The sequence below is a fragment of the Ctenopharyngodon idella genome, unplaced genomic scaffold (genome assembly GCF_019924925.1).
Source record: "Ctenopharyngodon idella isolate HZGC_01 unplaced genomic scaffold, HZGC01 HZGC01CH25, whole genome shotgun sequence".
Lineage (NCBI taxonomy): Eukaryota > Metazoa > Chordata > Actinopteri > Cypriniformes > Xenocyprididae > Ctenopharyngodon > Ctenopharyngodon idella.
In genome coordinates this window covers 177496-188389 of record NW_026138716.1, presented here as the reverse complement: position 1 = coordinate 188389, position 10894 = coordinate 177496, and the positions used below count along the sequence as shown (strand labels likewise).

At 38.0% G+C, this 10894-nt stretch overlaps 2 long non-coding RNA genes across 3 annotated transcripts in view; both read left to right on the top strand.

Annotated features, from left to right (window-relative positions):
* Positions 1–2010: 2010 nt before the first annotated feature.
* The window catches only part of LOC127507952 (uncharacterized), a 43381-nt gene continuing 34497 nt past the window's right edge, over positions 2011–10894 (top strand). Inside the window, exon 1 of the long non-coding RNA XR_007928613.1 lies at positions 2011–2669. This is a non-coding gene — a long non-coding RNA (uncharacterized LOC127507952). The remainder of the gene's footprint in view (positions 2670–10894) is intronic.
* Positions 4034–8293, top strand: LOC127507946 (uncharacterized). Of its 2 annotated transcripts, XR_007928601.1 has the most exons (7): positions 4034–4801; positions 4907–5632; positions 5744–5895; positions 6004–6207; positions 6309–6514; positions 6637–7482; positions 7595–8293. It is a non-coding gene; the product is annotated as an uncharacterized LOC127507946 (long non-coding RNA). The 2 variants fall into 2 exon arrangements; XR_007928600.1 differs by having other exon boundaries at positions 4034–5632.

The window sequence follows — 10894 nt, the reverse complement described above, 5'->3', positions numbered from 1 at the left end:
ATGCGGCGCTGACTGCGTTATTTATTTTTTAAATTGCTGTTGCGCACAACTCCTGGAGATATTCTAGGATAGGCTGAAATCACTCACGTGGTCTGTGTGTGTGCGGGCGGAGGGAGGAAGAGAGACAGATTTCAACAATCACCAGTCAGCGACAGCTCCGAGTCCGAAGTGCTAAGATTAAACATCCAATATTTGCTTAATTCGTATAATGTTATCTTGGCAAAAGGAGGTTGCAAAAAGTATTGAATAAAAGGGTGCCAATAATTGTGGCCAACATGTTTTGGAGAAAAACATTTATTTCATAATGTGATTTATCAATATTCCTATTAATTATCTAAAGTCAAAAAAAAAAAAAAAAAGATTCTGGTTCTCAACAAACTTTTCTTTTGGTATCTTCATTTTAAAGGCTCTCGATGGTTCAATCTCAGAGATATGGAGATCTTAATGCGGTCCCATCAGTAAATTGGTTGAATGTACACATTTTCAGTGGTCAAAATCCAAATGTGGGTCACTTTTATACAAACAGCCGATGCTGTTTTTATTTTAAAGAGGAATATCTGAAGAACAAATAATGTTGAAACTAGAAATGCATCTCCTTTTTTCTATCACCTGAAATGCATAGAACACACCTGAGTGCCATAAATATTCTTTTTCTAAAGTTTCCATGCCTGTTACTCTAAAAGTATTCAAGATATCTTAATATTCTTCTCATTCTTAATAAACATTTTTTTTTTGGAATCTTTATTTTTATTTTTAAGCTGTGCTTTGTTGTATATCATTCTTTTTTTATAAACAATCTTGAGAACAAAAATCAGTTATTAACTGCAACAAGTTTAAGATAAATTTAACTGGGTTGTTGGGAACAACCACTTGTTGTTGTTGTTGGGAAGATCAACACTTGTTTTGCAAAGCAAATTATTTGTAAGAAACAACATCACTGTCTCATTAACAGATGATGCAGTGATTATCAGAGTTTCATCTCTAATGTGTAAACGACAGTACATCGAGTGTTAATGGAGTCACACATTACAGCTCACAAAAGATGCTTTTGTACTGGTGAAATATTATCACCATGTAAAACAATGGTTTTCTATTTTTACTATGGGCTACTTTAAAATACAATTTATTTCTGTTGTTCAGCATCATTACTCCAGTCGTCAGTGTCACATGACATATTTCTTTATTTGGAAAGCTTTGCCAATGTGTAATCAGACTTAATTTATCTGCATATTCTTAGCGTGATGCAGCACAAACTGACTCCACTGACAACAAGCATTTTATAAGGAAAAGGGAAAAGTTTCATTCTTTTATTCAGAAAGTTCAGTTTTCCACCGTGTAATCAGTTAATCAGTATAAATATTATCTCCATATATTAAATCATATAATAAAGATGTATTCATGAAAACGTGACATTTTTAACCTGTTAGCCAGCACATCCTCCCCCCTTTGAATAAATCCCAAGAAATGGCAGACACTATGCAGTTTATTGTAAAGTCATAATTAATTATTGTCATAATAGTTATTCAAAATTTATTTTTTATGAAATATCGTTATGAAAATAAAAGTGAAGTTGGCCTTGTAGCAATCTAGAAATGCATTGCAGCTAAAGCCACATGTCTGACCATGTTATATTTCAAATCTGCAGATGAGAAGTTTAATTATGATGTTTTCAAGATCAAGTCATGTGGTTTTACTTTGAAAAGACTCTAAAATGCTAACTGATTATAGCATGACTTATTGCCATCTTGTACGCACCCATTCAGTGTATTCATTCTTTTGTTATGTGGTGCAAACTTCCCCGTTCAGTTTCAGTCCCCTGCACACATTCACACCTCTCCGACCTGATTATGGCTCAAATTATTCTTTTCTTTTGTCTCTATTATAATTACTGACGATGTTGTATTCAAGCAGATTAAATCCCTCATTTCTTTCATCAAACTTCTCACTTCACCATCTTTGAAACTGTATCAATGCAATGAAAAAAGAAACCTTCTTTGATGTGATGTGGCATCGGATCAAAAAATCAGACCGAAAACATATTCTTTTATGCCATTATAAATACAATATATTATTATGAAATACCCGACGTGGCATGGAGAACACAGATAAATGTTCTTAGGCCTGATCTGCTTGCAGTAAAGCTGAAAAAAGACCTTTTCCAATTGTAAGACAAAGAGGTTCTGATCGATCGATATTTATTCATAAACTGACGATGCATAGTTTAACATATATCTTACAAAAATAATGCAACATTTCTTCCAGGTGAGCATTTATAAATTTGCTTTAAAACAAAACACAGTAACTTTTCTTTGCTAATATAACCTCTGACCTTAACTGGTTATTTTTGGATAACTTATTTCTCAAAATGAAGAAAACCTCTGAAGGATACACATACAAGTGACATACAGGTTTTTATATAGAACTACAAAGGAACAATTTCCTTATTTCTATTTAAAATAGAAACACATTAGTATACAGTGCTTACATTTATTAGACCCCCTGTCATAATAAAAAGAAAACACAGATATTCGACTGTCAAACACTTGTTTAAAACTAAAATCTTGGTTTCTGTGAAGGCTTGACTTGACCTCAAAGACACCATGTCAAGGACTTAGTTCAAATATATCAACATAATATCAATAGTATTATTATATGAAAGGAGGTAAAGAGTTTTTTTTTTTTTTTTTTCTTACTAAACTAAACTAAAGCAGTAGGGCGTGATGGGCCATCAACACCTGGCCATGGGCTGCAGGATGCTGATTGGTTGTTTGATCCGGGGCTGTTGGGTGCTGAGATGCGATTGGTTGTCTACCGCTTCATCTGGACATCATTGTGAAAAGTTACCAACAGCTATTTTTCAGTTTTATCTGGAAATCAGTCTATTGCTTGTGACTGTGAAGACTTACAAGAGTTGTTTTCAGTATCATCTGGAGAATTATCTGTTCTTTGTGACCAGTAACAGCTTGTTTTGGATATTCAGCATTTGAAATGGCTTCTGAAAGGTAAGTACTTTCTATCTATTATCTGACTACACCGCATAGAATGCTTTACTTATTTATTTATTTATTTTTTTTTCTTGTTTCCAGTCCAAGAATCTAAAAAAAATATTAAACAAAGAAGCATTTACTAGATAAGTAAAAAGTATTGTGTTGTTTTCTGAAGAAAAAAACAATCAAAATTAAGTGAGTTTTTGCTTGAAACAAGCTAAATTATCTGGACTGGAAACAAGAAGAAAAAAAAACTAAAGAAAAGCATTTTTAAAGAAACACACACACACACACACACACTGTGTAGCTGTCTTGTTTTTATTTGTTAAAAGATCTTACTGTTAAACAAAATTTGTGCAAATTCAGTAATGTCATTTTGGGGATAGTTGAGTCGGTGACACAAAGCTTTCAGGCCAGAGTGAAAAGATACACATTTGCACCTTGGCACTACAATTTGTGTTTTATTTTTATATTTTTGTGATTGTTTTTGAAGAGTTGTGTCTGATGTCTACATGATGCCTACTTGTTATTTAGCACATCTATATGCATTATTAAACCACTGTTGGTCTTCTTATTGTTCGCACAGCTCTTTCCACAGCAGGATCTACTTTCTCTGCTCTCACTGCAAGAAGGCTCCACGCTCCCTTCCTGGGCACCTCAGGACGGCGTGCATGCGCGACCGCACAGAGGCAGAGATACAGGCCACTGTGATTGAAGCCAAGAAAGAGATGTCTGAATTTACCCACAAGGGACGTTTCTGGGATTACCAGCGTATTCGAGACATCTTGGCAACTGCTGATCCTCTTGCCAGGTGTGTAAATTTTTGCTCCTTTGTCATGTCCTGTTGCAGTGCAATACTCAGTGTGTGTGTGTGTGTGTGTGTGTGTGTGTGTCTTTTTTCTCTTTAGCCACAAAAAAGTAAAAAAAGACCACCAATACAGATATTTTTTTTCTTTCAATATTCATAGTGGAAGTGCACCAGGTAATGATACAAACCTTTATGCATAATATTCACTGTTATGTATTTTATTTCCTTAGGTTGTTAGAGGAGATGCAGAAGAAGGGCCTGGTTGTAATGAACATACCTCCAGTTCTCCCGGCCCCCCCGCTGCCTGCGCCCTCTCCAGCTACATCTGCTCCTCAAAGCCCTGGAGAAGGTGCGGACGAGCCAGACGAGGAGCCAGACCGCGAGCCATCGTCTGAGGAGAGCTCTGGAGAGTTCTATCAGAGGTAAAGTTTCACATCATCATTCTCAGATAACATGTGCAGCGATTGGACATGATTTCTCTTGAACATATTCACAATCATTTGAGCACCTGGTTTATTTTCTTTCAGCACTGAGGGACCGAGGTGGACCGATGAAGTCAGGGTGGAGATGTCAAAAAAGGGCCTGTACAAGAAACACTCCATCGATCACCCCCTCCTTCGGGGATTTAATCGATATTTGCGTGTTGACTTGGGCAACAAAAAGAGCAAACAAGAGGTAAGTGAAAGAAAAGATACCTTTAAGTGTCACCCACACACTCACGCTTTCACACAGAAAAATAAAGAAATAAATGTGAAGACAAATGCTCTTCTGAACTGTGTGCTGCGGTCACATGTTAACCTGTGTTATATTCAGCCCTGCAGATTTTAATGTGAAATGTATACTTACAGGTGGAAGAAGTCTCCAGGTTCATGTATTACGTGGACCCCAGTGAGCCGAACCTGAATTTTGTGCGGGAGGTGGAGAAAGTGCGAGAGTACTTCAATACACTGACCCAGACAAAGCTCTCGAAGCAGACGGTGCTGAACTACTGGAAGAGTCTCAAGAGGTCAGTACTGTGTAACGTAAACATCTCATCTGAATTTCAACTAATATTTATGGGATGATTATTCGTCTTCTGACTGTAACAACCCTTCCTGTCTCTCTCTTCAAGGTTCATGAGGTACATTGTTACCAGCACCAGCATCCGTGTCAAAGATCCCAGCCTGTACAACGACTGCAAGAGCTTCACTGATCCTCTGGATGGCATACGGGCTGGGATGTCTAAGAAGGTCAACAAGGAGCAGACACAAAAAAGGTCAGTTTTTTTTTTTTTTTACTCTTTTTTTTTTTTTTTTTTATCTATTTAATGGAAAGCACAGGTGAGTTCAAGTTCAACATTACTATTTTTTTTTTTTCCCTCAGGTTCCGCGGCTACGGCAAGGAAAAATTTCCGGCTGACTGCATCACAATCTTGGATGCTGCTTATACGGATTTCCTGGCTGTCATGGGCAAACTTCAGGGTCCAGGAGCCATTTCAGGGGAGGAACTCAGCAAAAACGAACGTCTGCTTGTCCTCTATTATCTTGAGGCCATAATTATGCTTAAACTTCTACAACGCCCAGGGGTTGTTACGAATATGACCGTAAGTGTATTTTAGTAACAACAGCATCTTTTATTTTCCTTTACCCATATGCCTCCTGATCTTGTGCTTCACAGATGCGTGTACCTTTTGAGTGTTTGTGACGCCTGTCATTGAAAGCACACAACTGTCTGTTTTCAGGTTGAGGAATGGAAGGGGAGAACCCGGCATCCAAACGGAGCTTCCGTGGCGGTGAAGGAGCATAAAACGGCCGCGTCGCAAATAGCAGAAGTACCGCTGACTGATGACCAAGAACATGTGAGTTTAAGTTCAAAATTACACTCAGATTAAATGTATTGTGGATAAAGGCATGCAGGACTACAGGGCTATATGTATTAATGTGTGAGTGTTATTTATTTATTTTCCCAGTGGTTTGGCCTGTACTTCGATGAGATTCGGCCGGTGATGTTACAAGGTAATAAGTCAGTGGACAATGCAGCAGCAGAGCAGAGTTTTTTTGTTTCAAGTACTGGAAGGCCAATTTATAACCCCTGCAACGACTTGAAAAGATTCCATGCCAAGTAAGTGCCATTATACATATCTGTATCATTTTTTACAAAATCTAAAGTACACAAATTTGTTCATGGTCCCCTTGTTGTTTTGCATACTTATGTTGCTGTGTGTCCTAGATACAACATTCCCAGGGTGACCAGCAGCGACGCTCGGACAGCCTTTGAGACGGCTGCTAAAAATCTGCCGGAGGTGCAGAGGAATGCGGTGGCACGTCTCTTGGGACACACGCCGGAAACAGCAGAGAAGCATTACCGGATGAAAACTCCGGCAGATGCATTCCTGGCCAAGGTTGTGGTCGATGAGCTCACTGCAAAAACACGGTATGCAATCTGAAATCTAACGAATGAGATTATTGTGATGTTGCTACTCAAAGCCATCATTAATTAGCACTTTCTTTGCTTTTTATTCTTTGATCTTATAGAGGTGCGTCTAGTGGGGCTTCTGGCCAAGAGAAAAGGATGGATGAACAGACGGCGTTTGACTTGCTGGTTCAGTCCTGCCCAGTGACTCTTGACGGGCCTCCTCCGAAAAGGGCACGCAGACACGAACTGTGCGCTGAACACGAGAGGCACTGCTACGACCGCTGGCGCAGCGAGCAGCTCAAGCTGCGTGAACAGCGTGTCCTTGGTGAGGAGCCACATACGTGTTCTGTGACAGTCATATATGTAATGTCAGGGCTGCACAAATAGTGAAATCTCATAGAACATGTAACCACAATGGCTAATGCTTCTCGTGATTTGTCTTTATAGAATATTTCGGTCGGTGTCAGCTGTCTGAGTCACAAGTGGAGGCCTGGGTGGAGAAACAAGGATGGACGTCTAACGTCCCACAGGCTTCCCTAATACTCAAGAAATACTCCAAGTAGCCTTGAACAGCTCCCCTGCGGCTCTGTGGGTTACAAAAATAAATGTGAGCGGGCTACTTCCAAGCCACATTATTTTTGTGCCTACTTTTCAGCCACAAAACACCACCTCTCTTGCTCTCCAAGTTGCCCTGAATGACTCTGTCTCTTTTTTTAGTACTTTACTCAAAGATATGTGAGCGGGCTAATTTCCAAGCCACATATCTCTTCTCTTTGTCTACTTTTTTGTTTTCAGCCACAAAACACCACCTCTCTTGCTCTCCAAGTTGCCCTGAATGACTCTGTCTCTTTTTTTAGTACTTTACTCAAAGATATGTGAGCGGGCTAATTTCCAAGCCACATATCTCTTCTCTTTGTCTACTTTTTTGTTTTCAGCCACAAAACACCACCTCTCTTGCTCTCCAAGTTGCCCTGAATGACTCTGTCTCTTTTTTTAGTACTTTACTCAAAGATATGTGAGCGGGCTAATTTCCAAGCCACATATCTCTTCTCTTTGTCTACTTTTTTGTTTTCAGCCACAAAACACCACCTCTCTTGCTCTCCAAGTTGCCCTGAATGACTCTGTCTCTTTTTTTAGTACTTTACTCAAAGATATGTGAGCGGGCTAATTTCCAAGCCACATATCTCTTCTCCTTGCCTACTTTTTTGTTTTCAGCCACAAAAAAGTAAAAAAAGACCACCAATACAGATTTTTTTTTCTTTCAATATTCATAGGCAACTGGAAGTGCACCAGGTAATGATACAAAACCTTTATGCACACTCTCACACACTCACAAACTCACAAATGCTCCACTAATCATTCAATTCATTAAGTTGAACTACTGTGATTTTTTTCTTCATTGCAGCTACAAATAACCAAACATCAGCAGCTCACTCGAGGACCACTACATGAGGACTCCAGAGAAGAAGAAGAAGAAGACGAAGACGAAGAAGAAGGAGGAGGAGGATTTGACAGAGGAAGGCGCACGCTGGATCCATACGCTGCATCTCATTTCGGAGACTGCGTCCTACGGAGGTCGCATTTGAAGGCTGCATACGTCATCAAGGATGTCTTATTTAAGAAAAGTAAACGTAATTAAACAAACTGTTATTCCTCGTGAGACGTAAAATACTATAATTTCTTTCTTACTTTGCAATCTAACAGTTAATTTTTTTTCAAATGAGACCGCCTCGATGACATATGCAGCCTTCAAAAGTGACCTTCGGAGGACACAGCCTTCAAAACAAGACAGCTATAATCATTATATTCTTATTCTGTACATACAGATGCTATTATAATTTTTTGTTCATGTTTTCAATCTACGTTTGTCATTTCTTCTTTTGTTGTTAATGATCTGTATTTGTCATTATTCAAGTCTTATTTGTTGCACTTTATTAATCGTGTACCTGTCATAGGTATTCATGTTTATATCAGGCAACCAAAAGTTGCAGAGGTCAGAGTGTCAAAATGCTCAAAGACAAACTAATTTTGTTAAAACTCTAATAGAAAGTTGACATTTTTATACTTGTATTGATTTTTCATGTTTTTTTTCCTCTGTTGTGCACTTTAAGTTGTGTAAGTTTCATGAATAAACATGTTTGAACAAAATACATTTCTTTTTACAATTTATTTTCTATACGCTATGTGTTCTTAAGTACCCAGATAGCATGGTGACATTGATACGATGTAGATTTTTGGTCCAAAGCATCATTTTGGTTGAGACTGACATTTCAGTGTTTAAAGAGTGCGTTGGATCAGCGTTGAAATTTTGATGAAAGCCGACCGCACACATGGGTGAAGACAGTTGAAAGGTGAATTCTAGAATCCACTGCCGCGTCAATACATGTCTTTTGAGTTATTAATCATCATTTATGATGATTAAGTTCATTTCATCAACTTATGTTAAAGCATTTATTTTCCTTTTCAAACATTAGAGAATAATGATGAATATTGTCTGTGCCTCTCACTGAGAGAAAAGTACAACTTATCAGTATGTTTTGAGGAACGTTCCTGTTTACAGTTGGAGACAGGGCCAACTTCAGCCTTGAAGAAGCTGTGAATCATGTGTATCTGTGTATGTGCGCTAGTGTTCTGTGTCTAGGTCCTGTATTGGTATCAATGGACAGATGGCATTTGGCCGGAGACCTGAAGACGTCATGTCATGACCCAACAGGACATCCAGTACCTAAATCCAGGGTCCCCTTGTCAGCATCCTGACGAATGGAGATATGCTTCTGACTATCTGTCCATGTGTGGAAGATTCCTAATCTTGTCTATTTTTCTTAGCCAATCCGAATCATTTTAACCCGTGGTAATGACGTAGTTAGTGGAAATGTGAATGTACGCAGAGCGGCCTACGAACTCCATGTGAGACTTGAAGCTGGCTTCTGCTGATGAGGCTGCAAACTATTCTTCAACAAAATTTTCTTCAATTTATTTTTGACTCCTGATCTTCATTCATCATATCTGGCCTTTTGGGTCTTTAATTGTAAAATTCCCCTACACAGTGACACTGAACTAACGGTGATTTGTAGTTGATGACCACAAGATCATGCAGGTATGTTTGAAACTCTGGCCACTGATTGGTAAACGCCCATTTTGGTTTTGCATGTGCACTTCTCAGTAGTCTAACAATTCCTCCTCATTCAAGAGAAAACACAGGTGCATCTTACACAGTAGTGTTGTTTGTTAAACTACCTGACGTCTCTGGGTTTATTCCTCTGTTCTTCTATTTTGTTTTCTGTGCTTGTTATGTGCATTGGATTTATTGTTACTGAATCTAATAAGATGTATTCATTTAAAAAAAGTTTTAAGGTGTTTGAACAAATTATCCTAATTAATTATATTATTTATTATATTTTCTAAATTCTTAAAAAGTGCAGGCATCTTGCTTTACTAACATTTATTAGGAATTTTATGATTGTAGTTCCAACAACATTTCTTGAAGTGCAAGGACATGAACGTAAGCAAGAATATCATACTTTACAGCCCATGAATTGCATCTATTACTCAATGCTTGCAGAGCACCTTGACGTCTTTCCTTTAATAGGAATGAAGGCAGATGACAAATGAGACATTGGTAACTTTCAAGTCATATTAATGTATAATTTGCATGCAAAATGACTTGGAGTTGCAGTACATCACACTGGAAACAGTGTAACACATTAGCAACAGCGCTGTAATTATGAAAAATGACCTATTAATGTATTGTCAGCATACCAGGACCCTGTCAGATAAACAACAGGCAGACACATTATTGTTTGGGTTACTTAAGCAAATAAATAGACACAAACAGCATCAAAACTCTATGCCCTTACAGACCAATTTGATCATGTTTACTTATTTATTTATTTATTTATTTATTCATTTATTTATTTATTTATTTATTTATTAGGCACCATTAGCCTCGAAATGATTAACAGTTATGATGTTGTTTTGAGTGGTTGGAATCCTGAGCCATGCCCACACTGATTACAAGGTGTTTGGTTTCATATCTTTGACGTTCTATTGCGTAGGCTGTGCGTAGCCACGATTTAGCTCGTAGTCAGACCGGCTATTTGTAGCCCACCTATAGTCAATCCTGATTTATTGTATTTTTTGAACAGGAAGTGCATGAGATGATTGATATCCCATCATGTTTGCAATGTCAATGATATCTACAAGATGTAAGTGACATTTCATGACATGGTCTATCTGTAGTCACGATTTAGCTCTGAATTTGATAGGTTATGTGCAGTCTGCTTTTAGCCCACCCGGCGAAATCGAGGCAATCTATAGTCTAATTTTTACAGCTTGACTATAGCCCTGATTCAGACCAGCAATTAGTGTAGCCAAAATAGTGTTAAGCAGCCTAATTTTCGGCCACAAAGCTTGTGGGATTCATTATATATGCTACCATCAAATGCAAGTCGCCCATACATTTGAAACAGCATATTTTTGGTGTCACACAATCATACACATTCTACAATGTATGTGAAGAGTTTGGTTCCAAAACGCTATAACTCTGATTTTGATTAATTTGAGTTAAAAGCTGTTTTCTTTACCAAGAAAGTGGCAAGATGAAAACCACTATTTTCTGTTTCAAACTTTCACATAGCATCTTTTGGTTATAAAAACATTAAAAATTCAAATCTACATTTTGATTTTAAAATGTTTATTATATAAT